Raw genomic sequence first — 7,209 nt, forward strand, 5'->3', positions numbered from 1 at the left:
GGGTCCTGTGTCTCAAGGCTGCTGTCAAGGTGTCACCGAGGCTGTGGTGTCGTCTTAAGACCCAGGGCCTCCCTTCTTCCTTGCCATATCGGCCTCCTGCAGGGCAGCCCTACAACGTGGCAGCTGGCTTTCCTCAGAGCCGACCAGGGAGAGGGGTGGAGTACAAGCGAGACCATGCTTTGTGACTCAATGCTCAAAGTGACATCCTATTGTTTTGGCCACAATCTGTCATTGAGGAGAGGTCCCCAGGTCCCACCCACCAGAGGGGAGGGCATGGATCCCAGGAGGTGGGGATCCTGGGGGCATCTCAGAAGCTGCCGTCCACAGAGGGCTCCTGTGAGGAGGGGGCATTGGAGCAGAGACCTGAACAGAGTGAGGGGGCAACCAAGCAAACAGCGGAAGGAAGAACTTCCCAGGGCAAGAAGACAGCTCAGCAAGGGCCTTGTGGCAGGAACAGGCCGGGGCATTTAGGAAGGTGGTAGAGCAGGGCACAGTGGCACACGCCTGTAATCCCAGTACTTTGGGAGGCTGAGGTGGGTGGATCACGAGGTCAGGAATTCAAGACCAGCCTGGCCAAGATGGTGAAACCCCGTCTCTACTAAAGATACAAAAATTAGCCAGGCGTGGTGGTGAGTGCCCAATCCCAGCTACTCTGGAGGCTGAGGCAGAGAATTGCTTGAACCCAGGAGGCTGAGGCAGAGAATTGCTTGAATACGGGAGGCAGACGTTGCAGTGAGCCCAGATCGCACCACTGCACTCCAGCCTGGGTGACAGAGCCAGACTCCATCTCAAAAAAAAAAAAAAAAAAAAAAGGAAAATTACCCGGGCGTGGTGGCGGGCGCCTGTAGTCCCAGCTACTCGGAGAGGCTGAAGCAGGAGAATGGCGTGAACCCGGGAGGCGGAGCTTGCAGTGAGCCGAGATTGCGCCACTGCACTCTCGCCTGGGCGACAGAGCGAGACTCCGTCTCAAAAAAAAAAAAAAAAAAGGAAGGTGGTAGACAGGGTGGAGGGCGGGGCCTGGAGCCCTGGGTGAGGCTATGGACTGCGTTGCCCTGAGGGGAGCCAGCGGAGGGTTTTGCACAAGGACATGACGGAAGCTGACGTACACCTTGAGAGGAGTCCTCTCGTGGCTGTTTTCAGAATAGTTTGGAAGCATTTGGAATAACCCAGGTGAGAAGACAGGCGTTCCCAGGCCAAGGGGGTGGTATTGAAGCCCAGGTGGGTTTCAAGGCTCTGGAGTGGACTGAGGGACTGGGGAGGGGTCAGCGCCGCTGCAGCAGAGGGGTTGAGGGGTGCAGTGGTGGGAGATGCTGTCTCAGGGGTGGGTTGGGGCGGGATCACACAGGGCCAGGGTGAGGGGCTTGGCATTATCCCGGAGAGCAGCGGGGAGCCACAGAGGGCTGTGCACAGAAGGGCGTTAGATGCTGCTTTAGTGAGGTGTTCTGGCTACTGTGAGAAGAGGGGATTGTAAAGAATAAGAGTGAGGAAGGCCGGGCGCGGTGGCTCACGCCTGTAATCCCAGTACTTTGGGAGGCTGAGACGGGCGGATCACGAGGTCAGGAGATCGAGACCATCCTGGCTAACACGGTGAAACCCCGTCTCTACTAAAAATACAAAAAAATTAGCCGGGCACGGTGGCAGACACCTGTAGTCCCAGCTACTTGGGAGGCTGAGGCAGGAGAATGGCGTGAACCCGGGAGGTGGAGCTTGCGGTGAGCCGAGGTCGCACCACTGTACTCCAGCCTGGGTGACAGAGCAAGACTCCGTCTCAAAAAAAAAAAAAAAAAAAAAGAATAAGAGTGAGGCATATGGGCCAGGTGTAATGGCTCACACCTGTAATCCCAACACTTTGGGAGGCCGAGACAGGAGGATTTCGTAAGCCCAGGAGTTCGAGGCCAGTCTGGGCAACATAGTGAGACCTCATCTCTACAAATAATAAAAAAAATTACACTTTGGGAGGCCGAGGCAGGTGGATCACAAGGTCAGGAGTTCAAGACCATCCTGGCTAACATGGTGAAACCCCGTCTCTACTAAAAATACAAAAAATTAGCTGGGAGTGGTGGTGGGCACCTGTAGTCCCAGCTACTCAGGAGGCTGAGGCAGGAGAATGATGTGAAACCGGGAGGTGGAGGTTGCAGTGAGCTGAGATTGTGCCACTGCACTCCAGCCTGGGCAACAGAGCAAGACTCCGTCTCAAAAAAAAAAAAATACAAAACATTAGCTGGGCGTGGTGGTGGGCGCCTGTAGTCCCAGCTACTCGGGAGGCTGAGGCAGGAGAATGGCGTGAACCTGGGAGGCGTAGCTTGCAGTGAGCCAAGATGGCGCCACTGCACTCCAGACTGGGCGACAGAGCGACACTCCGTCTCAAAAAAAAAAAAAAGGCCGGGGCTCACCTGTAATCCAGCACTGGGGCCGAGGGGCGAACAGAGGAGATCGAGACACTGCTAACACGGTGAAACCCGTCTCTAAAAAATACAAAAATTAGCCGGTGAAGCGCGTAATAGCGGAGTGACAGAGAATGGTGAAGGGGCGAGCTGCAGAGGAGATCGCCACTGCACTCCACCTGGTGAAAGAGCGAGACTCCTTCTCAAAAAAAAAAAAAAAATAAAAATAAAAATAAAAAAAATAAAATAATAAAAAATAAAAAGAGCAAGGCAGATCCAATTTTAGGGACTCCCTTTAGGAAAAATAATACAGAATTCGTATGAAAGTGACTATTTTTTTGGGTTGGGGGGAGAACAGAGTCTCACTATGTTGCCCAGGCTGGAGTGCAATGGCACGATCTCAGCTCACTGCAACCTCCGCCTCCTGAGTTCAAGCGATTATCCTGCCTCAGCCTACTGAGTAGCTGGGATTACAGGCGCCCACCACCACAACCGGATAATTTTTGTATTTTTAGTAGAGACGAGGTTTCACCATGTTGGCCAGGCTGGTCTCGAACTCCTGATGTCAGGTGATCTGCCTGCCTCAGCCTCCCAAAGTGCTGGGATTACAGGCCTGAGCCACTGTGCCTGGCCAAAAGTGACTATTTAGAACAAGGAGAAAAAGCACAACAAATGACTGGAGACTTGGAGATTTGGGTCCTTCTTCTGATGTCTCCCTGGACAGTTTGCTAGGCGTTCTTCATGGACATGCTTCCTGAGTGAAACCAGCTTCCCTCCTTGTCTAGAACACTCTGTAGCTCCCAGCAACTCCCAGCCTTCACAGGGGCCATGGAAGTGAGGCCATGAGCCTAAGTTTTATTAACTTCACAATAAGCCCACCTCTGGCTAAGAGAGAAGAGGGGGAGACCCACAGGGGCAATGGCAGGTTCCAGGCCACATTGTGCTTTAGTGAGGAGGAGGCTCAGGGCTTGAGGGTGCGGAAATAGATCAGCAAGGGCAGATGTTGGGATAGATGCTGCTGGGAGTGGAGGGTCCCAGTGGGATGGGGGTTCAAGGAGGGGGCTGGGATCAGTGAGGGTTTGGGGCTGGCTCAAGGACCCTCCCAAATAAGGGGCAGAAGGGCCCTGACTGGCAAGGCCTAGGGCGAGGAGGGGCCCCCTCAATCGGCTGAGCCTCAGGCCCCTCCTTGGCCTCTCCCACACAGGCTTCACCCCCTCACCCTGGAGCCTGTGCTGATTTGCCGAGTGGACGGTCTGGCCGTGGGAACCAGCACGCCTGGTCAGAGCCAGTTCAGGCCCCTAAACCAGAGCGGGATTAACACCCAGACAATATTGTCACAGCCAGGTCTTGGGAAGCTGGGCTCTGCCTTGGTGAGGCAGTTGGACACAGGATTGGAGCCTGAGAGTGGACACCATGTGGCTCTAGCTGTGGCCTGGTCAATTCCCACTTGGCTTTTTTTCCTTTTTTCTTTTTTGGCGGAGTCTTGCTCTGTTGTCTAGGCTGGAGTGTAGTGGCACGATCTCGGCTCACTGCAACCTCTGCCTCCCGGGTTCAAGCAATTCTCTTGCCTCAGCTTCCCGAGTAGCTGGGATTACAGGCGCCTGCCACCATGCAGAGCTATTTTTTTTTTTTTTTTGAGACAGAGTTTTGCTCTTATCACCCAGGCTGGAGTGCAGTGGTGCGATCTCAGCTCACTGCAACCTCTGCCTCCCAGGTTCAAGCAATTCTCCTGCCTTAGCCTCCCGAGTACCTGGGATTACAGGCGCCTGCCACCATGCCTGGCTAATTTTTGTATTTTTAGTAGAGACAGGGTTTTGCCATGTTGGCCAGGCTGGTCTCAAACTCCTGACCTCAAATGATCCGCCTGCCTCAGCCTCCCAATGTGCTGTGATTATAGGCATGAGCCACTGCACCCAGCCTCATGACTATTTATTTAGAACAAGGAGAAAAAGCGCAACAAATAACTGCAGAAATACAATTTTAACTGGTTTAAGAAAAAGTAAGGACCGGGCACGGTGGCTCACGCCTGTAATCCCAGCACTTTGGGAGGCCAAGGCAGGCGGATCACAAGGTCAGGAGATCAAGACCATCCTGGCTAACACAGTGAAACCCCGTCTCTACTAAAAAAAAATACAAAAAAATTATCCAGGCGTGGTGGCAGGCGCCTGTAGTCCCAGCTGCTGGGGAGGCTGAGGCAGGAGAATGGTGTGAACCTGAGAGGCAGAGGTTGCAGTGAGCCGAGATCACGCCACTGTACTCCAGCCTGGGTGACAGAGCAAAACTCCATCTCAAAAAAAAAAAAAAAGAAAAAGAAAAAAGAAAAAGTAAGGGAGTCCATAGTTGTACTCCAGTCTGGGCGACAGATCAAGACTGTCTCAAAAGAATAAAAAATAAAAAGTAAGGGAAAAAAATGCATTGACTCTGGAGGTCTGGTAGTAGGATTACAGGCATGGCTGGATCCAGCAGCTTAAGTGATTAAATCAGTTATCTTTCTTTCTCTATCTCTTTGCTCTGCTGTCCTCTGTGGTGGTCCAAGTGGGGGATGAAAGTGGTGTCAAGCTTGTATTCTGCCAGCCAACAAGCCCAGGGGATATAGGAGTCCCATCTTAACCCCAGGCACTGAGAGTGGAAGAGAGGTTCCCCAAACAGAAACTGAGTGCTGTTATCAGAATCAAGGAAAGCAGTGCTGGGCTATCAGGAGCCATGGATGTTCCTTGGATTCTCTTGCAGGACAAAGTCACGTCCTTCCCTTCCCTTCAGAACTTTGTCCCTCTTACTAAAACTTCTATCCTTTATGTGGTAGGGAGAGCAAAGGAACTCATCTCTGAACACCTACTGAGCACCAGGTATTTTTACCCACATTTACCCCACCAGATTCTTGCTATGAAGCCACAAGGGACAAACCTGGGTTTGCAACCCTTCGGTTGCAAGAGGAAACTGAGGCCCAGACAGAAGTGATTTGCCCAAGGCTGGCAAATGGCAGAGCTGGAATCACTCCCAAATACTGATGTTACTCACAGCTGTATCTGTGTCCCCATCTGACCCGGCCACCATGGGAGAGCTCCCTTTTCTCTACGCTGCTCCTCTCCCCACCCCACCCCACCCCCGCCTAGCACAGGGCCCCACACACAGCAGCTCCCAGGGAATAAGCATTGGACTGACCTGACTCCAAGCAGGTAGGGTGGAGGATGGAGGATGGAGGAAGGAGCTGGGAGGCCCAAGGGGCTTCTGAGGCTGTCTGCCAAGCCGACGTCTGACCTTTAAAGCTCATGTTTTCCCTTCTGCCCCCTTTCCCTGGGAATATTCATCCCTATTCTCACACTGGCTCCTCCCCATCTCAGCTTAACCCTCACCTCCTCAGAGAGGCTTTCGCACCCCACCCCCTTTTGTCTCAGACCCCTTGTCCATTCCTTCATAGCACCTTTTACTATTGGTTATTATTATGTTAATTGGCTTTGTGATTTGCTCTACCCAACCTCCCTGTAAGGTCTGTGGGGACAAGGACTGGTCATGTCTGATTTGATCCCGTCGGCTCCTTGACTCATGCATTGCACACAGTAGGTGCCCGGCCAGTGTCTGCTCAGTCAAAGCTCTCCACCGTGGAGGTGCCACCCCCGCCCTGGCAAGCAGACTTGCCCTCAAACCTCTCTTCCACCCCTTCCCTGCCACTCAGGGTCTCAGCTGCCACCATCCTAATAGAAGACTGAGCCCCTTTCCTGCTGGGGCCATCTGAGGGAGAAGAAAGCCGTTGTGAGCCTGGCAGGGAGGGCGGAGGGCAGCAGAGCCTCTGAGCTGGCAGACAAAGGGCGTGTGTCCTCGTCCAGCGCATTTCCTGGGTTTCCGTTGCAGGAAGTTTGGCACCTGCCGATCGGTGACATCGACACCCGGGCTGCTGCGGGCCAGGACGAACCCCTCCATCCGGGAGCAGTGGTGGCGGTGGAACAGGTGGCCTGGGGTGCTGGAGGCAGGTAAGCAGAGGCAGTTGGACCCCTCATTCCCCTTGGACTGTCCCAGAGCAAATGTGGGAAGCCTGGGTTCTAGACTAAGTCAGTGTGACCTTGAACAAGGCCCCAGATCAACTCTTCGTTGCCTCACTCTCCCACCTGGGGGTGCAACAGGTGGTTCAGGGGATGTCATGGAGGTGAGGGCGGGCAGCTCCATTTTTATCTCTTAAATAAACTTCTGGGTCACTAAGCACTTGTAAAGGGGTTCTACAGCTAAAAGCGCCTGAAAACCCCCAGATCGCACCTTCCTCCTTTGAGTCCTTCCCGTCTCTGGCGTTCAGTGTTTCCCTCCCGGCGAAGGGTATGGGGAAGTCTCTTCCAAAGGGTGCTGCAAAGCTGGAGTTTCGGGGGGCAGGGGCGGGATATCACTGCCAAGCCAGGAATAAGCCGAACAGGGACTCAGACAGCCTTGAGTCCCAGCCTTGCCCTGCTGCACAGAACTCTCATCACCTCCAAGCCCCAACTTCCGAATCTGTAAAGGATGGCAATGGTACCTGTTCTTGAGCCTAGCAGAGATGTGTGCCCAGGGACACAGTGGCTCTGGTTTGAATCCGGCTCTGCCATTTGCCCCTAGTGTGGCCTTGAGCCTCTCGGGGCCTCGGTGTCCTTGAACGTGAACAGGAATCATCAGCCCTGGTACCCAGGGCTCTTGTGGGATTAGGATGGGGATGAGGATGGGTACCAGTACCTAGAAAGCCCCTATCAATGGCAGCTGCTGGGACTGCTGCTGTTACTGCAGCTTGGCTGCGAGGATCAAATGGGAAAAGGGGCGACAAGAGGGATGGGAGGGGCGATGATCAGTGGGTGAGAGCAGAGGCAGC

The sequence above is a fragment of the Nomascus leucogenys genome, chromosome 24 (assembly GCF_006542625.1).
Source record: "Nomascus leucogenys isolate Asia chromosome 24, Asia_NLE_v1, whole genome shotgun sequence".
NCBI lineage: Eukaryota > Metazoa > Chordata > Mammalia > Primates > Hylobatidae > Nomascus > Nomascus leucogenys.